General features: G+C 41.5%; 1 protein-coding gene across 1 annotated transcript in view; it reads right to left on the bottom strand.

Annotated features, from left to right (window-relative positions):
- The window catches only part of PHACTR4 (phosphatase and actin regulator 4), a 117,449-nt gene extending 91,584 nt beyond the window's left edge, over window positions 1-25,865 (bottom strand). The window contains 1 exon segment of the mRNA XM_021095668.1: window positions 25,625-25,865. The gene's annotated coding sequence lies outside the window, so the exon portion shown is untranslated.

Below are 26,492 nucleotides of genomic sequence, written 5' to 3'. Positions count from 1 at the left end.
GGGTTCCCTTTTCTCCACAGCCCCTCCAGCACTTGTTATTTGTGGATTTATTAATGATGGCCATTCTGACTGGTGTGAGGTGATATCTCATGGTAGTTTTAATTTGCATTTCTCTTATAATCAATGATGTTGAGCATTTTTTCATGTGTTTGTTGGCCATCTGTATATCTTCTTTGGAGAAATGTCTATTCAGGTCTTTTGCCCATTTTTCCATTGATTGATTGGCTTTTTTGCTGTTGGGTTGTATGAGTTGTTTATATATTCTAGAGATTAAGCCCTTGTCAGTTGCATCATTTGAAACTGTTTTCTCCCATTCTGTAAATTGTCTTTTTGTTTTCTTTTGGGTTTCCTTTGCTGTGCAAAAGCTTTTCAGTTTGATGAGGTCCCATGGGTTTATTTTTGCTCTAGTTTCTATTGCTTTGGGAGACTGACCTGAGAAAATATTCATAATGTTGATGTCAGAGAGTGTTTTGCCTATGTTTTCTTCTAGGAGTTTGATGGTGTCCTGTCGTATATTTAAGCCTTTCAGCCATTTGGAGTTTATTTTTGTGCATGGTGTGAGGGTGTGTTCTAGTTTCATTGCTTTGCATGCAGCTGTCCAGGTTTCCCAGCAATGCTTGCTGAATAGACTTTCTTTTTCCCATTTTATGTTCTTGCCTCCCTTGTCAAAGATTAATTGACCATAGGTGTCAGGGTTTATTTCCGGATTCTCTATTCTGTTCCATTGGTCTGTCTGTCTGTTTTGATAACCAGTACCACACTGTTTTGATGACTGTGGCTTTGTAGTATTTCTTGAAGTCTGGGAGAGTTATGCTTCCTGCTTGGTTTTTGTTTCTCAGGATTGCTTTGGCGATTCTGGGTCTTTTGTTGTTCCATATAAATGTTTGGATTGTTTGTTCTAGTTCTGTGAGCAGTACACTCTTTAACATCAGTCTTAGTATTATGCTTTGGATGTATCTCCCCAAGCGAGGGAAATAAAAGCAAAAATAAACAAATGGAACTACATCAAACTAAAAAGCTTCTACACCCAAAGGAAACTATCAACAAAACCAGAGGCCATTCCAGTAGGAAGCAGCATATAACAGTTGATTATTCCCAAGGGAAAATAGGCTGCCTACAAACAAGGGAAAATATTTGCAAAAAGGTTGCCTACTGAACAAGGGAAAATATTTGCAAATGATATAGGTGATAAGAGGTTAACACACAAAATATACACAACACTCATACAACTCAACATCAAAAGAAAAAAAAACTGATTAAAAAATGGGCAAAGGATCACAATAGATATTTTTCCTTATTTTTTTTTTTTTTTGTCTTTTTGTTGTTGTTGTTGCTATTTCTTGGGCCGCTCCCGCGGCATATGGAGGTTCCCAGGCTAGGGGTTGAATCGGAGCTGTAGCCACCGGCCTATGCCAGAGCCACAGCAACGCGGGATCCGAGCCGTGTCTGCAACCTACACCACAGCTCACGGCAACGCCGGATCGTTAACACACTGAGCAAGGGCAGGGACCGAACCCGCAACCTCATGGTTCCTAGTCGGATTGGTTAACCACTGCGCCACGACGGGAACTCCTTTTTTTTTTTTTTTTAATAGATATTTTTCCAAGGAAGACATACAGACGGCCAACAAGCACATGAAAAGACACTCAATATCACTAATCAACAAGGAAATGAAAATTAAAACCACAATATTACCTCACACATGTTAGAAGAATGGCTATGTTTAGAAAGACAAGAAATAAGTGCTGGCAAGGATATAAAGAAAAGGAAGTTCTTATGCACTATTGGTGGGAATGTAAATAGATGTAGCCACTATGGAAAACAGTATGGTGATTCCTCAAAAATTTAAAATAGAACTACCAGGAATTTTCTTGTACAGCCAGTTAAGGATCTGGCATTGTCACTGCAGTGGCTTGGATTGTTATTGTGGTGCAAGTTTTATCCCTGGCCTAGGAACTTCTTTATGCCTTGAGCACAGCCAAAAAAAAAAAAAAAAAAAAAAAAAAAAAAAAGAACTACCTATGATCTAGCAATTCCTATTCCTGGGTATTTATCTGAAGAAAATGAAAACACTTATTAGAAAAGATATATGCACCCCTATGTTCACTGTGACGTTATTTACAATAGCCAAGATACAGAAGCAACCTAAGTGCTCATCAACGGATGAATGAAGGAAATGTGATGTGTACACACACACAGACACACAGAGGGATATTATTCAGCCATAAAAAAGAATGAAACATTGCCATGTGTAGCATTGAGAACTATGTCTAGATACTCATGTTGCAACAGAACAAAGGGTGGGGAAAAAAATGTAAATGTAATGTATACATGTAAGGATAACTTGATCCCCTTGCTGTACAGTGGGAAAATAAAATAAATAAAAAAAACATTAGCAGGGCATTTGCTGTAATGTGCAGCAGCTTGATATGAGATCTCAGTTCCCAGACTAGGGACTGAACCTGGGCTGCAGCAGTCAAAGTGCCAAATCCTAACCACTAACCCTTCTGCCTTTTCTGTTTCTTTCTATGCCACTTCCATAACACTGACCTGTGTTCCACAAGGTAACTTTCTTCCTCCCAAAGAAAGTGCAATGGGAAAATATAATTACTCAAGCAAAAACTAAAGAACAAAAAAATTTACTGGGTAGATGGCTAAGAGAACTCAAGATTGTTTTCCACTGAACAAATCAGCACAAGTTAGTTTCAAATATCAATCACTCACACAAAACTAGTCATTTTGGTCAAAAAGATAATATTGCAAAATTTAATCTCCTTGTCCTTTTGACTTCCAGTGCAATTAATAATACCTGTCCTCAGAGTTGTGAGAATATCATGAAATGTTTGTTAAAAAATAAAAACAGTAAACAGTACACAGTAGTTAATAACTGTTCAGCTAGGCAAAGGGCTACTGAGTCAATTACATGTCAAGTATCATGCCAGATAATACAAAAATATGAGTAAGTTTATGGTCTTCACCCTTAAAAAAGCAATACTGGTAGAGGAAATGTCAGACATGTTTCTTTGAAAAACTCCATCTGTCCTTCTTTATCTCATCTTCTTGCCTTACTTTATCCCATCTTCATGCTTGAAAAACAGTCACAGTGCTGGTAAATGACTTAAGAACTGTTATGTGCCTAGAGGTCAGAGTAAGAGCTTAACCTTTTACCAGCTAAGTGGCTTTTAAAATAGTAAAAGAACTTATATAATAGTAAACAAACCCTATATCATCCACCCATAGCCACTCCTCACTTGATCGCATCTAAAGAGCACAATAAAAGCTTGTGGTTTCTTGAGGCAGGGCTCTTGGTCCCAGAGACCTTGAGTCCCCCGGTTCCCACCTTTACGTAAGATAAATGTCTGTGTCTTGTTTTACGTTAACTTTTTTCCTTAACTTCCACAGCACCCTGTTCTTCAGCCCCATCCTGCTGAGCTGGCCTCGGCAAGGAAAAAAGATGATCATGTTAACAAATAGGTATTTTTTTTTTTATTTTTTTTTTTGTGTCTTTTGTCTTTTTGTTGTTGTTGTTGCTATTTCTTGGGCCGCTCCCGCGGCATATGGAGGTTCCCAGGCTAGGGGTTCAATCGGAGCTGTAGCCACCGGCCTACGCCAGAGCCACAGCAACGCGGGATCCGAGCCGTGTCTGCAACCTACACCACAGCTCACGGCAACGCCGGATCGTTAACCCACTGAGCAAGGGCAGGGACCGAACCCGCAACCTCATGGTTCCTAGTCGGATTCGTTGACCACTGCGCCACGACGGGAACTCCCCTTAATTTTTTATTATGGGGAAAAAATGTAATTGTAATGTATACATGTAAGGATAACCTGACCCCCTTGCTGTACAGTGGGAAAATTTTTTAAAAAATCTAGCAATAAAAAAAATAAAAAATTTTTTATTATGATTGATTTACTATGTTCTGTCAATTTCTGCTGTACAGCAAAGTGACCCATTCATATATATATATATATATGTGTATATATATATATATATATGTAACTTTTCTTTTTCTCACATTATCCTCTATCATGTTCTACCACAAGTGATTAGATATACAGTTCCCTGTGCTATACAGCAGGATCTGTTGCCTGTCCACTCTAAATGCAAGAGTTTTCATCTAACCCCAGACTCCCAATCCATCCCAATCCCTCCCCGCCCTCTTGCCCCCCAACCCCCCGCTGCAAACACCGAGTCTGTCCTACATGTCTATGATCTTTTCTGTTTCGTAGATGGATCATTTGTGCCATATTTTAGACTCCACATATAAGTGATATCATATGGTGTCTTTCTCTGACTTCACTTCAGTATGAGGGTCCCTAGTTTCAGCCACGTTGCTGCAAATGGCATTATTTTGTCCTTTTTATGGTTGAGTAGTATTCAATATATATATGTACCGCATCTTCCTAATCCATTCATCTGTCAATGGGCATTTAGGTTGTTTCATGTCTTGGCTTATTATGAATAGTGCTGCAATGAACATACAGGTGCATGTATTTTTTTCAAGGAAATTTTTGTCTGGATATATGCCTAGGAGTGAGACTGTTGGGTCATGTGGTAGTTCTACATTTAGTTCTGAGGTATTTCCATACTGTTTTCCATAGTGGTTGTACCAATTTACATTCCTACCAACAGTGTAGGAGGGTTCCCTTTTCTCCACATCCTCTCCAGCATTTGTTATGTGTTGACTTATTAATTATGGCCACTCTAACTAGTGTGAGGTAGTACCTCATAGTTTTGACTTGCATTTCTCTAATAATTAGTGATGTTGAGAACAGGTATTAATACAGTACATGTCTAATCATGAGATACAGGTAGCAAAGACAAGGGTTCCTCTTTTTTTTTTTTAACCACATGAGAAATAGAGCTGAACTTCTAGGTAATGCTAAAGCTCACCCTACCTCCTGATTTTAGTTCCAAAACAAAATGCAAAGCAAATTTTAGCTGTCATGAGTGTAAGCTTGATCAAAATACATAATACCTAAAAAGATTATCAAGATCATGAAACCAATTTACATTGGCGGAGATGGGACAATTAAAGCATTACTTCCATTTATTCCTTGAACCTGACTGAAAAGCACATCATTAATTAAATAAAATTAGGAAACAAATAGTGTATCATCTGCTCTTCTAGAGTGATCTACAATTGTTCAGACAGATGCTACTACCTTAACATAAGGAGTTACACTATAATCTATATGTACTTTTATTATCTGTCAACAGAGAATCTACCTTCTTGACTGGAAACTGGAAAACTTCTAGTTCTTTAAAATAATTTTCTTTGCTACTATTTTTGTTAGTATTCCACATAGAAATTTGATAGCTACTGGAATTCCCTGGTGGATCAGCAGGTTAAGGATCCAACGCTGTCACTACTGTGGCTCAGTTACTGCTCTGGCATGGGTTGGATCCCTGGCCAAGGAACTTATACAGGCTATAGGCGTGGCCAAAAAAAAAAAAATTTGGCAGCTACAAATAGAAAGAATCAGTTCGTGAAGAACTTCATTTGTTTTTGCCTTATAAGAAAAATGAAACATAAATAGATTTACAATCACATTCTCGGTAAAAGAGGTTTTACAAATATCTTTTAATGGCCCATGTCAATAACAGTTACACTTAAGAAAAGTTTACTTAGTTTTTTCTTTTTTCTTTTTTAGAGCAGTACTTGTGGCATATGGAAGTTCCCAGGCTAGGGGTCAAATCTGAGCTGCTGCTGCTAGCCCGTGCCACAGCCACTGCAACACACCAGATCTGAGCCGTGTCTGTAACCTACGTGACAGCTCATGGCAAGGCTGGATTCTTAAACCACTGAGAGAGGTCAGGGATTGAACCCATATCCTCATAGATACTGGTCAGGTTTGTAACCCGATGAGCCACAACGGGAACTCCAAGTTTACTTAATTTTAAGCACAAATAATGAACATCTAACATATTACTTAAGAGTAAAGACATAAAAACAGGACTAATTTCCCCTTTCAAGAAAAACTGTGACCTCCTCCTCCTAGTTAAACACAGTCCTTCTGTCACCACTAAGCAATACGAATCAGCTTTAAGACAGGTGTGGCTCACTGATAAATGAAATAGTCTCAGGAAATATCATCAGTGAGTTATTAAGGACAGATATAAGCAAGGGCAATTCATCATCATTAACCATGACAAAATCTACACCCAGAAAAAAGTAGTACTATTTCTCCCTGGCATCATATATATGTCATTTTGAGAAAATCCTCCAGAACAAAACATACTTTTAAAAGCTAAGTATTCAGCAAAATAACATATCAAGTCTTTTTAAAAAAATAAATGTGGCAGTAAACATTAATTATGATGAAAACTTATGGGAGTTCCAATTATGGCTCAGAGAAAACGAACCCAACTAGTATGCATGAGGATGTGGGTTTGATCCCTGGCCTCGCTCAGGTTAAGGAGCTGGTGTTGCCATGAGCTGTGGTGGAGGTCACAGATGTGGCTCAGATATGACACTGCTTAGGCTGTGGCTATGGCATAGGCCGGCAGCTGTAGCTCTGATTCGACCCCTGGCCTGGAAACTTCCATACAAAAAAAAAGCAAAAAAAAAAAAAAACCTGTTTTTAAAATCTCCAGAAGTAATTTTATCCCCAAACTAAAAATGTAAAGAAACGAAATTCATATTTGTTGTCAACTTGACCTTTTAAAATAGTTATGTGATTAAGATACATGAACAGATAAATGGGAACTGATGAAAGGGAATTCACTGAAGAAATAAAAATGAAAGACACTGATCAAAGGGTATAACAGGAGTAAGTTCTGGAAACCTAATGTATAGGATGATGACCACAATTAATATGGTATACTTGAAATATGCAGAGTAGATATCAAGTGTCCTCAAAACACACACATGTTAACTATGTGAGGTGATGGATGTTACCTAAATTGATGGTTTCACAATGTATACATACATCAAAATATCACACTGTGGAGTTCCCACTGTGGTGCGAGGGGATCAGTGGCATCTCTGCAAAGCCAGGATGCAGGTTGGATCCCTGGCCCAGCACAGTGGGTTAAAGGAACCAGCGATGCCACAGCTGTGGTATAGGTCACAACTGTGGCTTGGGTACTATGCAAACATTCAAAGGAGTGAAGGATATCTACTATGTTATGACACAAAAGGATATGCTCAATATACTATTGAATGAAAAAAAGAAACAAGTTATACAATGAAAGGTAGGATTATGAGGCTCCTCACCAAAACAGTTAATCAACTCTTTCTTAGTGGGAGTCTGGAGGGGACAGGAGTGAGAATAAGTCAGTCAGTAGATCGATAAAGGCTTTTTTAATTTTATGTACTTACGGACTATCCAAATTTTTATTACATATTTCCTTCACAATTAAAAATTATTTTTAGGGAGTTCCTGCTGTGGCTCAGTGGTAACAAACCCAACTAGTATCCATAAGGATTCAGGTTGGATCCCTGACCCAGCTCAGTGGGTTAAGGATCTGGCATTGCCATGAGCTGCAGTGCAGGCCGCAGACGTGGCTCAGATATGACACTGCTGTGGCTGTAGTATAGGCCAGCGTCTCCCCTAGCCTGGGAACTTCCATATGCTGCAGATGAAGCTCTAAAAAGACAAAAAAAAAAAAATTATTTTTAAATGAACAGAAGACCTAAATAGACATTTCTCCAAAGAAGACAGACAGGCAGCCAACAGGCACCTGCAAACATGCTCATCATTGTTAATTATTAGAGAAATGAAAATAAAAATTACAGTGAGGTACCACCTCACACCAGTCCACACAGACATCATCAAAAAGTCTACAAACATGGAGTTCCCGTCGTGGCGCAGTGGTTAACGAATCCGACTAGGAACCATGAGGTTGTGGGTTCGGTCCCTGTCCTTGCTCAGTGGGTTAACGATCCGGCGTTGCCGTGAGCTGTGGTGTAGGTTGCAGACGTGGCTCAGATCCCGCGTTGCTGTGGCCCTGGTGTAGGCCGGTGGCTGCAGCTCCGATTGAACCCCTAGCCTGGGAACCTCCATATGCCGCGGGAGCGGCCCAAGAAACAAGAAACAGCAACAACAACAACAACAACAAAAAGACAAAAAAAAAAAAGTCTACAAACAGTAGTTCCCGTTGTGGCTCAGCGGAAAGGAATTTGACTAGTATCATGAGGACACAGGTTCAATCCCTAGCCTTGCTCAGTGGGTTAAGGATCTGGAGTTGCCGTGAGCTGTGGTGTAGGCTGCAGACTCGGCTTGGATCTGGTGTTGCTGTGGCTCTGGTGTAGGCCAGTGGCTACAGCTCCGATTGGACCCCTAGCCTGGGTGCAGCCCTAAAAGGCTGGGAATGAAAAAAGGAATATTAGCCATAAAAAGAAGGAAATGGAGTTCCCATCATGGCGCAGTGTAAACGAATCCGACTAGGAACCATGAGGTCGTGGGTTTGATCCCTGGTCTTGCTCAGTGGGTTAAAGATCTGGCATTGCCATGAGCTATGGTGTATGACGCAGACGGGGCTCAGATCTGGCATTGCTGTGGCTGTGGCATAGGCTGGCAGCTGTTAGCTCTGATTAGACTCCTAGCCTGAGAACCTCCATATGCTGTAGTTGCGGCCCTAAAAAGCAAAAAAAAAAAAAAAAGAGAATGAAATAATGCCATTTGCAGTGTGCCGTAACATGGATTGACCAAGAGATTATCATACTAAGTGAAGCCAGGAAGAGGAGGACAAATACCATATGATATCACTTATATGTGGAATCTAAAATATGACAAATAAACATATCTACAAAACAGAAACAGACTCACAGATATAGAGAAGAGACTTGTGGTTGCCAAGGGGGAGAGGGGTATGGGAGAGAAGGAGTAGGAGTTTGGGATTAGTAGATGCAAATTACTATATAAATAGGTGGATAAACAACAAGGTCCTGCCACACAGCGCAAGAAACTATATTCAATGTCCTCTGATTAACCATAATGGAAATGAATATGAGAAAGAATATATATATATATATATATATATATAAAACTGAGTCACTCTGCTGTACAGAAATTAACACAACACTGTAAATCAAATATAATTCCAATAAAATTTTTTTGATTTTTTTTTTTTTTTTTTTTAGGGATGCACCCCCGGCATATGGAGGTTCCCAGGCTAGGGGTCTAATCGGAGCTGTAGCCGCCGGCCTACGCCACAGCCACAGCAACGTGGAATCTGAGCCGAATCTGCGACCTACACCACAGCTCATGGCAACGCTGGATCCTTAACCTACAGAGGCCAGGGATCAAACACGCATCCTCATGGTTCCTAGTTGGGTTTGTTAACCACTGAGCCTTGAAGGGAACTCCCTTTTCAATATAATTTTTTTAAAAATTATTTTTCAGGAGTTCCCATCATGGCGCAGCAGAAATGAACTCGACTAGGAACCATGAGGTTTTGGGTTTGATCCCAGGCCTCATTCAGTGGGTTAAGGATCTAGGGTTGCCGTGAGCCGTGGTGTAAGTCAAAGACTTGGCTCAGATTCAGCGTTGCTGTGGCTGTGGTGTAGGCCGGCAGTTGTGGCTCTGATTAGCTTGGGAACCTCCATATGCTGTGAGCATGGCCCTAAAAAAGACAAAAAAAAAAAAAAAAAAAAAGATTTGTGGATCAGAATTAATCATCTTAGGGAGTTCCCTGGCGGTCCAGTGGCTAGGACTTGGCACTTTTCACCACTGCAGCCCAGGTTCAATCCCTAGTCTGGGAACTGAGATCCCACCCATATCAAGCCGCTGAACACTGTGTCAAAAAAAACCACAACTTCTTCTGGACACTTGAGAGTAATATTGGCTTTCAGGCAAAAGTTTTCTTTTAATAGATGAAGTTTGGTTAAATATATCTACACTGTTAGAAATCAAATAAAAATGATCAATGGAAAAACCGACAGATGAGTTTTATTAAAATAGTTTCATGTATGTCTGGATCATATGATATCAAGTAAGAATATTTCTTCATGAAATATTTAGGATCACTATTTACAGGAATTTAATGTGGCATAACTGATGTTTAGCAAGTTAATCCTTTTAAGCTCTTATAGTTAAAACAGATTGCTCAACAGCTGCTCCTTGATAGTCTCTTTTCTTTTTTTTTTTGCTTTTTAGGGCCACACCCATGGCATATGGAGGTTCCCAGGCTAGGGGTTGAATCGAAGCTATAGCTGCCAGCCTATGCCACAGCCAGAGCAACACCAGATCCAAGCCTCATCTGCAAGCCAAACTACATCTCATGGCAACACCAGATCCTTAACCTCATGAGCAAGGCCAGGGAATGAACCCGCAACCTCATGGTTCCTAGTCGGATTCATTTCTGCTGTGCCACAATGGGAACTGCTTAATATTCTCTTTTCTGTTCTGCCCTCCAAAAGCACTAGCACATACTAAAATATTTAATGTACCAAATCCTCTAAACCTTTTGTTAATAATCCTTAAATTAACTGAAGATAGTTAAATGCTTGCTTTTCTATTTCAATGATGCCTTTCCTCCAGAGAGTTAAGAAGCTACAGGGAATCTTCCGATTTTCTACAGAATAAAACAACTGTAAGGACAAAGAGGAGATAGTTTTAAAAATATAAATATTTATATTTATATAAATATAAAGCCAGACACAAGAGGGTAAATATCATAACTGTACTTACATGAGGCACCTAGAATAGGCAGATTCATAGAGACAGAAAGCAGAATGGAGGTCACTAGGGGCTGAGTAGGGAGGACAACTGGGAGTTATTTAACAGGTACAGAGTTTGGGATGCTGAAAAAGTTCTGGAAATGGGATATTGGTGACAGTTGCACAACACTGTGAATGTTCTTAACGCCACTGAACTGTACACTTAAAAAAGGTAAAAATGGTAAATTTTACCACACACACCAAAAAAGTGTGCAAGGATTAATGCAGTTGCAAAGAAACAGACCTCTCATTTATCTTAGGCTACAGTATGCAAAGACACATTCATTTAACAGAAAGGTCCCTAGTGGTCCCTAGTGGAAGGATGAAGTCCCTTTCCCAATTATACAAAGATATCCCAGAAGCCAATTATCTCCTGCCTAATTTTATTTATTTATTTATCTTTTTAGGGCCACACCCTTGGCATATGGAGGTTCCCAGGGTAGGAGTCGAATGGGAGCTACAGCTGCTGGCCTACACCACAGCCACAGCAATGCCAGATCATAGACCGTCTGTGACCTACATCACAGCTCACGGCAATGCCAGATCCTTAACCCACTGAGTGAGGCCAGGGATCCAAGCTGTAACTCAGGGTTCCTAGTCGGATTCGTTTCCGCCTCGCCATGGAGGGAACTCCCCTAATGGCAGTATTTTTAATAGGGATTTATCCATGAGGAAGAGGAAGACAGAAAGGGCCTCTCCTTAGGAACTCTCTCCCTTTCTACTTGTCACCCATAGGAAGACGGGCAAAGTATTTCAGAGCTCTACTTTTTAACCTTGTTACATAAACAATCAATCCTCTCAAAGGACAATCATTTTTCTATGAAAACTATTCCAAGATAAATAAGAATAAAATATATCAACACTAATGTGAGAAAAATACTTTATGATTTTTTTTAATATTCTTGATCCCCTATAAAGATTTTAAATTTCTAATGACCTAGGTGGATATTAGTAGCATAAGATTATTAAGAACATTTTTTTTTTTGGCTGCACTCGCGACATATAAAAATTCCCAGGCCAGGGACTGAACCTGTGCCATAGCAGCAACCCAAGCCACTGCAGTGGTAATGCTGGATCCTTAACCTCCTGTGCCACAAGAGAACTCCAAGAGCATTTTAATTTAGTGTACTGCAAAGCTTAAAATGTCTTCACAAAATATTTGCTAGTAGAAATAATTGAAAAACTTAGAATAACATTTTCCCACATATCAAAATTAATTCCCCCTCAAAAGTGAGAAAAAAAGAAGTTGAGGAATTAATATTTGCTCCACCTATGGAGAAACAATTTTCTAACAATAGAAGAAATACAAAAAAGACATAGTGACTAGTTATGGCATGAAATACTTAGGTTTCTGTACAACACAAAACAGAAATAAAAATGAGTATCACAGGCAGGGTCAAAATATTTAAATAAACTTGAAAAAATAGCTATAATAGCTTTCAATAAACTTGGAAAAAATAGCTATAATAAAAGACAAAAATATCAAAAATCATAAAAATCTGACAAAAAGAAAAAAAGAAAGAATTTACAGTCATATGAAAAAAACCTGGGAGTTCCCGTCGTGGCGCAGTGGTTAACGAATCCGACTAGGAACCATGAGGTTTTGGTTCAATCCCTGGTCTCACTCAGTGGGTTAAGGATCTGGCGTTGCTGTGAGCTGTGGTGTAGGTCATAGGCACAGCTCGGATCCCACATTGCTGTGGCTGTGGCGTAGGCCGGTGGCTACAGCTCCAATTCGACCCCTAGCCTGGGAACCTCCATATGCTGCGGAAGCAGCCCTAGAAAAGGCAAAAAGACAACAACAACAACAGCAAAAAAAAAAAAAAAAAAAAAAAACCAAATGATTATTTGTTAATGGAAGCCAAACTTTTATTTTTTTATTTTATTTATTTTTTGTCTTTTTGCTATTTCTTGGGCCGCTCCCGCGGCATATGGAGGTTCCCAGGCTAGGGGTCTAATCGGAGCTGTAGCCACAGGCCTATGCCAGAGCCACAGCAACTCGGGATCCGAGCCGTGTCTGCAACCTACACCATAGCTCACGGCAACGCCGGATCGTTAACACACTGAGCAAGGGCAGGGACCGAACCCGCAACCTCATGGTTCCTAGTCGGATTCGTTAACCACTGCGCCACGACGGGGACTCCTGGAAGCCAAACTTTTAATACTGACTGTAAGTATAAAGACATGGAAGAATTAGCATGTTCTGATTCCCAAACATGAAATACCAGGCATTAAAAAAATCCAGGAGTTCCCGTCGTGGCGCAGTGGTTAACGAATCCGACTAGGAACCATGAGGTTGCGGGTTCGGTCCCTGCCCTTGCTCAGTGGGTTAACGATCCGGCGTTGCCGTGAGCTGTGATGTAGGTTGCAGACGCGGCTCGGATCCCGAGTTGCTGTGGCTCTGGCGTAGGCCGGTGGCTACAGCTCCGATTGGACCCCTAGTCTGGGAACCTCCATATGCCGCGGGAGCAGCCCAAGAAATAGCAACAACAACAACAAAAGACCAAAAGACAAAAAAAAAAAAAAAAAAAAAAAAAAAAAAAATCCAAACATATCTATAGAAATTCAAACACAGTTTCATATGCTTATGCTGGTGGGCATGTTTTAATGGTAACAGATGAATACTCAAATTTAACAAATAGGGAGTTCTCTTGTGGCACAGTGGGTTAAAGATCCAGCTTTGTCACTGCTGTGGCACAGGTTCAATCCTTGGCCTGGGAACTTCCACATGCCAGGGATATGGCAAAAAATAAAAACAAAAAATAAAAAATAAGTACAAAATAATACATAGGCCCAGATATATTTATGTGGGACCTTTTACTCATTTTCAAACATACCCTTCAAAAATAAAAAGTCGTGGAGTTCCCGTCGCGGCGCAGTGGTTAACGAATCCGACTAGGAACCATGAGGTTGCGGGTTCGGTCCCTGCCCTTGCTCAGTGGGTTAACGATCTGGCGTTGCCGTGAGCTGTGGTGTAGGTTGCAGACGCGGCTCGGATCCCGCGTTGCTGTGGCTCTGGCGTAGGCCGGTGGCTACAGCTCCGATTCAACCCCTAGCCTGGGAACCTCCATATGCCGCAGGAGGGGCCCAAGAAATAGCAACAACAACAACAACAACAAAAAAAAAAGACAAAAAGACAAAAGACAAAAAATAAATAAATAAATAAAAATAAAAAAAATAAAAAGTCGTGAGGACTGATGAAGTAGGACAATGGTTCCTTAATCGTTTTGAAGTGATGCCATCAAGTAAGGCAAGAATAATCCACTAAAAATTACTGTTGATGTGGCATAAAAATGACTCTCAAAAAATGAAATTGTGGGGAATTCCCGTCGTGGTACAGTGGTTAATGAATCTGACTAGAAACCATGAGGTTGTGGGTTCAGTCCCTGGCCTTGCTCAGTGGGTTAAGGATCCGGCGTTGCCGTGAGCTGTGGTATAGGTTGCAGACATGGCTCGGATCCCGAGTTGCTGTGGCCCTGGTGTAGCCCCTAGCCTGGGAACCTCCATATGCCACAGGAGCGGCCCAAGAAATGGCAAAAAGATTAAAAAAAAAAAAAAAATGAAATTGTGAAAAGCAGCATCTTCTCACTTAAAATATTGGCCCTGGCTTATAACTTTTAGTGGACTCAAAATTTGGTTGGATCATTTCTTACAAGTGATTTTAATTATGTAATTAACCATTTTACACCATTAAGAGAAATCTCTGTTCTTACAGCCTTAATCAGAATTAAGTAAAGACTTTAACAAAATCTGGGGATACCTGTAATCTCTCCCAGAACAAAACCTATCTTTCAAACTCTTACCTGAGTTAACCAGTTTAAAATGCTTCTGCAAATTTACAGTAGTATTGCACACTTTACTTTTTATAAAGAATGCATTTCCAGAAAATTTATTTTCAGAAAAGTGATTTTAAAAGGGTAAGTTGATGTCACCTTTATAGAGAAACAATAAACTTATATATACTTTCAAAAAAAAAAAAACCCTGACTTTCTAAATAATTAAAATTTTGAAATAACTATGCAACATTACAATTAAACTGGAAATATATTTATTTTAAAAAATTGAAATCCTCGGGGCATCTATCCAGAGAAAACCATGACTCAAAAAGACACATGTACTCCAATGTTCACTGCAGCACTATTTGCAATAGCCAAGACACAGAAACAACCTAAATGTCCATCGACAGAGGAGTGGATCAAGAAGATGTGGTACATATTCACATGGAATATTACTCAGCCATTAAAAGGAACGAAATAACAGCATTTTTAGCAACATGGATGGACCTAGAAATTATCATGCCAAGTGAAGTCAGTCAGACAATGAGATACCAATATCAAATGCTATCACTTACATGTGGAATTGAAAAAAGGACGCAATGAACTTCTTTGCAGAACAGATACTGACTCACAGACTTTGAAAAACTTACGGTTTCCAAAGGAGAGAGGTTGGGGGGTGGGGGGATGTTGGGGGTTTGGGATGGAAATGTTATAAAATTGGGTTGTGATGATCACTGTTCAACTATAAATGTAATAAATTCATTGAGTAATATAAAAAAACAAAATACTAAAATCTGTTATTAGTAAGATTGGTTGTGAATAAACAAGTACCGCACAATACTGATGTTCACAGACAAAAATGTGGTGATACAAATCAAGCATTATATAAATGTTCATATCTGCTGACTCAGTAATTTCATTTTATTTTCTTAATTATTCAATGAATAATTTTCAATATAATTATTCCATGTATTATTTAAATATACAATAATAATTTTCACTTTAAAAGAAAAGTTATGGGAGTTCCCGTCGTGGCGCAGTGGTTAACGAATCCGACTAGGAACCATGAGGTTGCGGGTTCGGTCCCTGCCCTTACTCAGTGGGTTAACGATCCGGCGTTGCCGTGAGCTGTGGTGTAGGTTGCAGTCGCGGCTCGGATCCCGAGTTGCTGTGGCCCTGGCGTAGGCCGGTGGCTACAGCTCCGATTCAACCCCTAGCCTGGGAACCTCCATATGCCGCGGGAGCGGCCCAAGAAATAGCAACAACAACAACAACAAAAAAGACAAAAAAAAAAAAAAAAAAAGAAAGAAAAGTTACATGTACAAAAAGACCTATGCGGCAGCATTTTTTGTAATGGTTATGTAAACTGAAACCAACGACAGAAATCCTTAATTCAGTTTATTCTCATAAATAAGTACAGTTTAGTGGGGAGAAAGAGAGGTAAGTAAGCTACAAAGGGAAAAGTGCCCTACAGAGATATGGACAAAGTGCTCTGGGATCACTCAAGGTCAGGATGAATCATTAACCTTTTATAACAATTTCTGACACTATTTCAAACCTAAGTGCCGAGAAGGGGAGTAAGGAGCTGGGCACAGAGAATCAAGTACACTGGTTATCAGCTAGAAGGCACTTGTAGAGTCAAGGCCAACTAAGACAGCTCTCTATAGAGATTAAGTATGTTGAGTTCCATCAGAACCAGCCATCCATAAAGGAAACAAACCAAGCAATGCATTTAAGTTCTATAAGGTAATCACAAAATTGTTATCCCTTATTCTTACAATACAGCCCACATCAATCCATCTATTTATCTACCTATCTATCTATCATCTATTTATCTTTAATTTTTGGCTCCCCTGAGGCCCATGGAGCTCCTAGGGCCAGGGATCAGATCCAAGCTGCAGCTGTACAGCTGCAGCAACACTGGATCCCAACCCAACGCACAGTGCCACGCCAGAGATCCAACCCCAGTTCGGGCGCTCCCAAGACACTGCTGATCCCCAATATGCCACAGTAGGAGCTCCCGTATCTATTTTAAAAATACTCCTGGAAATTTGGCCAACTAAGTTCACATTTGAGGGAATAAATACACAGAATCTTTAACGATGGAGGTTTTTTTTAATGTCACATATTTGATTCAAAATAAGATTTTATTATAAATATATACCTGGGAGTTCCCACCGTGGCTCAGCAGAAACGAATCTGACTAGTATCCATGAGGACGCAGGTTCAATCCCTGGTCTTGCACAGCGGGTTAAGGATCCAGTGTTGCCATGAGCTTCAGGGTAGGTAGAAGATGCAGCTCAGATCTGGCGTTGCTGTGGCATAGGCCAGCGGCTACAGCTCCAATTTGACCCCAAGGCTGGGAATCTCCATATGGTGAGGGTGCAGGCCTAAAAAGGCAGAAATAAATAAATAAATAAATAAAAATAAATCTACACCTGGAAAAACACCCAGCAACATCATATACTACAAATAAATTTCTAAATTCAGTGCACTGACAGTACACATCCTAAGAGGTTTCCCTTACCACTCAGCACTCTGGAACAGAAGGATGCATTTCAAACCAGTGCTCACTCCCTTGTACACCACTGATCATGGTACTAACCCCTTTTTCTTTGCCAGGTATAACAGTATCTTTTCTCACATTTACTAAACACTATATAGTTTACAAAGACCTCTCACATGCATTATCCCAGCTGATACTTTTTTTGGGGCAGGAGGGGGGGTCTTTTTAGGGCTGCACCCATGGCATATGTAAGTTCCTAGGCTAGGGGTAGAATCGGAGCTGTAGCTGCCAACCTACACCACAGCTCATAGCAATGCCAGATCCTTAACCCACAGAGCAAGGCCAGGGATTGAACCTGTATCCTCATGGGTACTAGTTGGGTTCATTACCACTGAGCCAGATGGGAACTCCCCATCTGACACTTTTTTTTTTTTGTCTTTTGTCTTTTTGTCTTTTTGTCTTTTGTTGTTGTTGTTGTTGCTATTTCTTGGGCCGCTCCCGCGGCATATGGAGGTTCCCAGGCTAGGGGTTGAATCGGAGCTGTAGCCACCGGCCTACGCCAGGGCCACAGCAACTCGGGATCCAAGCTGCGTCTGCAACCTACACCACAGCCCACGGCAACGCCGGATCGTTAACCCACTGAGCAAGGGCAGGGACCGAACCCGCAACCTCATGGTTCCTAGTCGGATTCGTTAACCACTGCGCCACGACGGGAACTCCGTCATCTGACACTTTTGATGAAATGGTTATTATCCCTATTTTATAAATGAGGAAACTAATTTAAAGAGGTCAGCTGACTTGGATATTCACAATTAGGAAGTGATGGAACTATAACTAGATAGAACCTAGGTTTTCAGACTCCAAAGGTAGTAAATGCATTATATTAAGTAAACATGTCAGAACTTTCAGATTGTCAAAACAAACACCTGGTCCTTTAAACATAATAGAGAAGTTAAACTGACAACTAAGCTTGAATCTGAAAACTGTACAGTTTCAACCATCTCTTCCCTAAAAATTCAGTCACTGAACACACTTTCTCTCTTAAAACTCACTGGAATAACATCCTAGAATTTGAGAAATCAACTAATCCAGACTGTTTTTGAGATGAGAAAATTGAAGCACAAGACTTTTGACTTGCTTCAAGCCTCCTATTATAACAGAGTGTATCTTCTTCTCAGGCCCATATCATCAGTATTCAAAAAGTGTTGTCTGAGAATGGATGGCCTACTGGATAATTGTGTGACCTCAGTTGGGCCCTAACTGTAGTTCAGCAGCCCTTTTTTTCATCTCTGGTTAGCTCCCTTACTTTTTCTATGACTGCTATTCCAAACTTTAAACACTCTCTGAGGTCCTCTAGCCTTCCCTATCCTTTTGTCATTCACTCAAAAAGAAGTCATCAGGCATTAACAGACTCTATAAGGCAGAAATTACAATTCTAAGCTTTGAAGTCAAAATATATCTGGATTCAATTACTTAAAGAGGCCTTTGGGAAATTTAGTTAATCTCTCTGAGCCATACTTTCTCAGCTGTCAAATGGGAATGCCCACCCACTCTATAGAATTTTTGTAAAATTAAATGAAATAGCACATAGAAAAGTACTTAGATCAGTATCTGGGCACAGAATAGGCAGTTGGTAACTTACTCCAATTTCAACTTATACCTCCATCACTTCCAAATATATCTCCTCCCATTCCTTCTTCATGTCTCCTTTTCAAGACTCAGAGCTCTAAGAGCTTTAGATTTTATTTCCTCTAAAAGATATATTATCTCCCTTTTCTTCTGTGCACATCTTCAATATCTGCCTCTTTACTGGCTACTTTTCCTTTACTTCCAAACATGTCAAATCTCTCCCATCCTTTAAAATCAAAACAATATCATCTGGAGTTCCCATCGTGGCACAGTGGTTAACAAATCCGACTAGGAACCATGAGGTTGCGGGTTCGATCCCTGCCCTTGCTCAGTGGGTTAACGATCCGGCGTTGCTGTGAGCTGTGGTGTAGGTTGCAGACGCGGCTCGGATCCCGCGTTGCTGTGGCTCTGGCGTAGGCTGGCAGCTACAGCTCCAATTGGACCCCTAGCCTGGGAACCTCCATATGCTGCAGGAGCGGCCCAAGAAATGGCAAAAAGACAAAAAAAAAACCCAAAAAAACAAAAAAAAAATATCATCTTACACCAGCCAGAATGGCCATCATCCAAAAGTCTACAAACAATAAGTGCTGGAGAGGGTGTGGAGAAAAAGGAACCCTGTTACACTGTTGGTGGGATTGTAAATTGGTGCAACCACTGTGGAAAACAGTATGGAGATTCCTTAGAAAACTAAAAATAGAACTACCATTTGACCCAGCAATCCCACCCCTGGGCATCCAACCAGCAAAAACCATGACTCAAAAAGACACATGTACTCCAATGTTCACTGCAGCACTATTTGCAATAGCCAAGACACAGAAACAACCTAAATGTCCATCGACAGAGGAGTGGATCAAAAAGCTGTGGCACATATACACAATGGAATATTACTCAGCCATTAAAAGGAATGAAATACCGGCATTTTTAGCAACACGAGTGGACCTAGAAATTATGCTAAGTGAAGTCAGTCAGACAATGAGACACCAACATCAAATGCTTTCACTGACATGTGGAATCTGAAAAAAAGGACAGAATGAACTTCTTTGCAGAACAGATACTGACTCACAGACTTTGAAAAACTTATGGCCTCCAAAGGAGACAGCTTGCGGGGTGGGGGGATACTCTAGGTTGTGGGTTGGAAATCCTATAAAATTGGATTGTGATGATCATTGTACAACTATAAATGTAATAAATTCATTGAGTAATAAAAAAAGAAAAAATTAGTATGTAATTTATAGTATTTACCGTGTTAACTGCAAAAAACAAAATAAAACCAAAAAAGGCCCTCGATCATGCCTCCTATTTAGCACTTATTCTAGATATGCCCCTAAACCCGCTAGCCTACCCTGAAATAGCAAGCAATTACTTGCTCAAAAAAGATCAGATTATGTCAGTTACCTCCTTAAAAATGTTAGATGGTTTTAGCAATTCCCTAATCATGGACGTCATGAAGTCTTTAAGATTCCTTTTCAAGCAGTTTGAATCCTTCTCAGCACTCAGCCATCATCAACCTTTCCTTTCATCAGCCATTGTACTTGTCAACTACTCAGCTCAACTGGTCCAGAGATTCAAGTATTCCATAACTTTCTAAAATGATATGCATATGTATGCTTATGTACAGTTTTCTGGGTTGAAAATCTATTGTTATCCTCAAATTATCTGGAGGGGATCCCTGAACTACAAACATAAAAACTAAGTGCAAAACCCTCTAGCTATACCAGACACACACCTTATACTTTTGTACCTCCATTCCTATGCTCAAACTGCCCCCCTTCTGGCTGGAATAACCTTTAACAATAACTGTTCTTATTCATCCCTCAAGAACAAGCACCAAAATCTTTCTCTGTAATGCATTTCCAAATGGAATCATATCTATAGCATAAGTATGAACTCTCACCTAGAGTATAACACACCCCTATTTAACACTCACCACACTATTGCATGTTGTAATGATGAAAGCTTTTCAAGGCCGAAGCTATATGCCTTTACATCTTTGTACCACCAGAACATAATCTAGATCCTAGCACACAATGAGCAAAACAAACAAAAAAAAAATCTGCTGAATAAAAAAACTATTTTGGCACTGCATTTGTGTTCTGGTATTCTCCACAATAGCCCCTGTTCACGTTTGTGACTTAATCACTCATTCAATAAACATTTATAAAGTTCCAATGAAATACCTGGAGCCGTGTACTAAGCCGTAGGGATGTGGACTACTGGCAAAATGGGTTAAGAGTCATACTGCAGGAGTTCCCGTTGTGGCTCAGCAGTTAATGAACTCGACTAGCATCCATGAGGACACAGGTTCCATCCCTGGCCTCACTCAATGGGTTCAGGATCTGGTGTTGCTGTGAGCTGTGGTGTAGGTCGCAGATGCGGTTCAGACCCCACGTTGCTATGGCTGTGGCATAGGCCAGCAGCTACCACTCTGATTGGACCCCCTACCCTGGGAATCTCCATATGCCGAGAGTGCGGCCCTAAAAAGACCAAAAAGAAAAAAAAAAAAAAAAGAAGAATCATACTGCAGTTGGCTCGGGTCACTGCAGAGACGTGGGTTTGATCTCCAGCCTGGCCCAATGAGTTAAAGGATCTGGCATTGCTGCAAGTGCAGCACAGATAGAAGCTATTGTTTGTATTCTATCCTTGGCCCAGGAACTTCTATATACTGTAGGTTCAGCCATTAAAAAAAAAAAAAAAAAAAAAAAAAAAAAAAGTACAGCCAACTGTGATAATACAGAATAATAATGGTCTTATTTAATAAGTACTATTTTAAAAGGTCTCCATATGGCGTTCCCGTCATGGTGCGGTGGTTAACAAATCTGACTAGGAACTATGAGGCTGCAGGTTCGATCCCTGGCCTTGCTCAGTGGGTTAAGGATCAGGTGTTGCCGTGAGCTGTGGTGTAAGTCACAGACATGGCTCGGATCCCAAGTTGCTGTGGCCCTGGCGTAGGTCGGCGGCTACAGCTCTGATTGGACCCCTAACCTAGGAACCTCCATATGTCACAGGAGCGGCCCTAGAAGAGGCAAAAAGACAAAAATAAAATAAAATAAAATAAATAAAAAGGTTTCCATAAAGGTTTATAGTAGCCCATGTGAAGATGTGGCTAACAGTCACAGAAAATTTAACCATGGGCATCAGGGAGTTCCTGTCGTGGTGCAGCAGAAATGAACAGGACTAGCATCCATGAGAATGCAGGTTCGATCCCTGGCCTTGCTCAGTGGGTTGGGGATCCGGCATTGCCGTGAGCTGTAGTATAGGTCACAGACACGGCTCAGATCTGGTGTATCTATGGCTGTGGCGTAGGCTGTCAGCTATAGCTCCAATTAGACCCCTAGCCTGGGAACTTCCATATGCCATGGGTGTGACCTAAAAAGAAACCCCACAAAAAAACCCCATAGAATCCATCCATTCTGTCTGTTTTTTGTTTTTGTTTTTTTTTTGAGGGCCGCACTTGTGGCACAGGGGTCTCATCAGAGCTGTTGCCGCTGGCCTATGCAACAGCCACAGCAATGCCAGATTCGAGCTGCATCTGAGGCCTACACCACAGCTCATGGCAATGCTGGATTCTTAACTCACTGAGCGAGGCCAGGGATCGAACCCGCAACCTCATGGTTCCTAGTCGGATTCATTTCTGCTGCGCCACAACAGGAACTCCTCTTTCTTTATAAACAGCCTTTTCCTTTTCTAACACTGGTAACAATAATGTGCCACAGGAATGTGAAGGGTATAAAGCTACCAAATTTTTATCCTACTTGATTCTGAAAGCAATTCTACAAGCTAGGTAGAACAGGAAACATTACCCATGTTAAAAATGAGAAAATAATGTTCAAAGAGCTTACTGCTCAAAACTGCAGCAAGTAAGAGGGGATTCATTTAGTGCTTACTTATAGTCTTACTCCTCCCTTTCAAGGGTGCCCCCCCCATTGGTTTATAAGCCCCAGAAGGAAAAGATTTTTGTTCTCACTGCTTTGTCCTCAGGGTCTACAAAAGTGTTTAAGATACAGCAGGCTTTCAATAAATATTTGTTGACTGAATTGATTTGAAAATAGAGTAGACCCACAGCAAAAAAACAGGAGGGAAAAGAAAACCCCTTCCCATTATGATCGCATAATAAAACAGAGATTTAAAACAGGCTTCTACTAGTTAGAAAGGCCAGAGTAATTGTATTGACTCAATTCCATTGGCATGTAATGCATTTTACCTGAGAAGAATTTAAGTAAGGGAGGTGAAGCAGGTTTTTATTTCTGATGTCACATTCATGGCATGTACTGACATAATTTCAAGGCTTAAACAACAAGTTTGAAACTGATCAAGTTTTATTAAAAGCCAAAACTAAGAAAGCATTTTCTTGAGTCTTCACTCTGGGTAGAAAGTATCTAAATGTCAATTCCTTCTTCAATGTTAGTTTCACAGCCAAAACTGCTGTACATATATATGTTCTCCGACATATTTCTTAATATACCTTTAAGCAAAGATTAGTCAAAACCTTTTAGTAAATAAAACTTTCAATAACCATTAGTCAAAACCACAGCCCAATAACTCACCACCTCTCTCTACCCACAGGGCTCCATAAAATTGCCATTCTGCCTAGACACAAGGTAACTGCAGCATGCCATATGACAAGGGGATGGAACTAATGTTCAGTATGTCTTACGGTTTGATATGGTATTATTTTGGTTCTAGAAACCCCAGTTACTCATGAATCAGTTTGTTCTGATTGAACTAATGTTCAAAGGGCTTACTGCTCAAAATTGCACAGTAAGTAAGAGGGGATTCATTTAATATTTATTTACAGTAGTATTTTTCTTTTTTTTTTCCCTTTTACGGCCATACCTGTGGCATAATGAAGTTCCCAGGCTAGGGTCAAATTGGAGCCGCATCTGTGACCTACGCAGCACCCTGCCCCAGATCCTTAACCCACTGAGTGAGGCCAGTGATTCAACCTGCATTTTCACGGAAACTACTTTGGGTTCTTAACCTGCTGAGCCACAATGGGAACCCCCTTATTTTTCTCCAATATTTAAATTTCAGCAAATCACAAGCTGGTGGTGTTATAATAACTGCAGCAGGGAGTTCCTGTTATGGCGCAGCAGAAACGAATCCAACTAGGAACCATGAGGTTGTGGGTTCCATCCCTGGCCTCGCTCAGTCGGTTAAGGATCCGGTGTTGCCGTGAGCTGTGGTGTAGGTCAAAGATGCACCTCGGATCTGGCCTTGCTGTGGCTCTGGCGGAGGCCAGCAGCAACAGCTCCGATTAGACCCCTAGCCTGGGAACCTCCATATGCCGTGGGTGTGGTCCTAAAAGGACAAAAGACAAAAAAATAAAAAAATAACTGTAGCAGGTGTGAGGCAATAGAAAGAGCACTGGATTTGGAATATGATTTACTCTACTATTTCCTGTCTAGGTTAACTGTGTGATCTCCAGCAAGTCACCTAACATTTCGGACTGTAAATTTAACACTTATTAGCTGTAAAATGAGAGAACATCTCACAGACATGTAGTGACAATCGGTTACACAATGTATATGAACTGCTTTCAAAAAATAATACTGATAGCAATGTCATGTTTGAACAAATAAGTAACAACTTCTAGAGTAATTTTGTGGTGTGGATGCTTCTTCAAAGCACAACCAGGAAAACACAATCCCCGCTCAATGACAGATTAAAAAATTGAAGAACAACTGCATTACAGACCTCCATTCCTACACAGTATTACTAACACAATCTGGGATTCTCAGAGTAAATCACTTCCATTATGAGATATCAAAGTAATAAGGTACAAAGGTTTTTATTTGCCTACTTGACTAGGGTGGGAATTTAACCTATATGAGTTCTATAACCTTTTATGATTCATATAAAGATGTTTTGGTTGTCCTCATTTCAGAGACTTGAAAGACTAATTTATTTCTCAAAAAAAGAATCTGCAATGGTTTTTAAAAAGCTTTACTTCAAAGTGAACCTAGTAACGCAGTCTTCCAAGGGAAGATACATAAAGTTACCATCAACAAAATGTGATCAAACCCACATAATTCACCAGTTGCAGTAAACTACCTCTCCTCCCTCAAACTGGCTTCATATATTACATCTGAGGCTTTCTAGAAGCCACTAGGTCTCTGGTTTCTGTATAAAGCGGCTCCTTCTAATAACGGACGTTTGCTTTTAACTTTTCGTTTTAAGCTGAAAAAATAAGAAATAGATTTGGAGAGTAGGAGACAGGGAGCGAGAAACTGGGCGGCTGGATGAAGTGCTATCGTCTTTTTCTGCAAGCAGTGGATGAAGAGGCTGCTAGCTGCCCTATAAATCACTTTCTTTCCTCCGAGATTCTAGAGGTGTGTGAACTACTATTCTGCCCGTCCGCGTTAGTTCTTGGACTCCTCATCACAGCTGCGACCCATATAGACATCGCAGCAAATTCGATCCCTTCCCGGTTTCTAGGGGAGAGGGACTCACTCATTTCCCAGAGGCCCATCCCCCCACCAAAAAATGCCTGGAAGAGATCAGTGCCCTGAAGCCACCCGGGGTTGACATACATGAGCTGGACAATAACTTCGAGGTTTTCAACAGAAACTCTGTCTGCCTCTACTTGGCTCCGAAACCTCGGATCTGCCTAGCTGGGATGCAGAGGTATGAGGGAGGAAGGGTTTAAAAAATGGACTTTGACCCGATCTGGTTACCATAACCGGATCCCCAGAGACTAGTCCCTCTCCGCGACTGGCCGGGAGTGCTCCCTCGAGAAGGCGAGTCCACCGCCGGGCACAAAGGGGCGCAAAGCAGCCCAGACAAAAGAGCCCCGCCAAGTCCCGGGGGGCGGAGAGGGTTAGTCTGCGCGGGGCGCGCCGCAGGCGGAGAAGCTGCCGCTGACCGTTGTGGGAGGGCGGAGGAAGAGGCGGCGGCCACCGCCCGCTCCGCCCTGGCCAGAAGCGACCACGGCCCGGCCGGTACCCTGGCCCGCACCGCGACCCCCAAGCGGAGCCAAGAGCGCTGCCCGAGCCCACGAGACGCCCGCCGCGCGACCCCGCGCACTTTCCCCTGCTTGCCGAACTCACCCGGGGCGCCGCCGCCGCCGCCGCCGCCGCCTCAGCCTCCAAAGTAGTTTCCCCCGGAAATCCTACCTGGCCCGCCGGCCTCCAGGGTGCTGCCAGAGCCTTCGGCCCCCGGGAGGGGGGAAAGGGAGCAGGCAGGACAGTGAGGGATAGGAAGTGCCGCCGCGGGGCCTCACGGGACTTGTAGTCTCCTGGAAAGAGCCCGCTGTGTCGCCAGCCGGTCAAAATGGCGGGAACCCCTCGCCCTTAGCTCCAGGCGATCGGCTCCACACGGCCTCTCCGGGCATGCGCCGCTCACTGCCGATTTCCTGCGGGTAAAAGAACTCGGGCACCTTTCCTGGTATTAAACAGAGCAAAGGTCTTTGGACTCGGGAGGACAAAGTTCAGTGCTGGGCTCTAGGGAGCGCCTAAGTACGCAGCTGATGCAGATATGCTGTTTTAGAAAGCTGTGTCCAGTCCCCGTGTGGCTAAATTTCAATTTCAATCTCCCCCCGAAAGAAAAAACTATTGAGAGCCAATTTGAAGTGCAGTAAAATTGGAAGCAAGTTACCCGCAACTTTGTGCATAAGGAAGGAACCTGGGAATCATTTTTATCATCTTCAGCCCATGAGGTCCAGTCACTCCACACCCCGGAGTTCCTTACCAGTTTTTCCACTACCATCACCTGCAGGAAGACACCATTACCTCTCCAAGTTTCTCTAGTTTCAGACCTCCAGGCAATCACCCTCCAAACACCTTCCTTGCTGCTGTCAGAGGATCTTTCTAAATGCCAAACCCATTGTGTCACAGTCCAAATTAGACCTAAATGTAAAACCTAAAGCTACAAAACTTCTAGAGGAAAACACAGGAGAAAATCCATGTGACTTTCAAA

Source organism: Sus scrofa, chromosome 6 (assembly GCF_000003025.6).
Source record: "Sus scrofa isolate TJ Tabasco breed Duroc chromosome 6, Sscrofa11.1, whole genome shotgun sequence".
Classification (NCBI taxonomy): domain Eukaryota; kingdom Metazoa; phylum Chordata; class Mammalia; order Artiodactyla; family Suidae; genus Sus; species Sus scrofa.
This window is presented reverse-complemented; position numbering and strand designations above follow the sequence as displayed.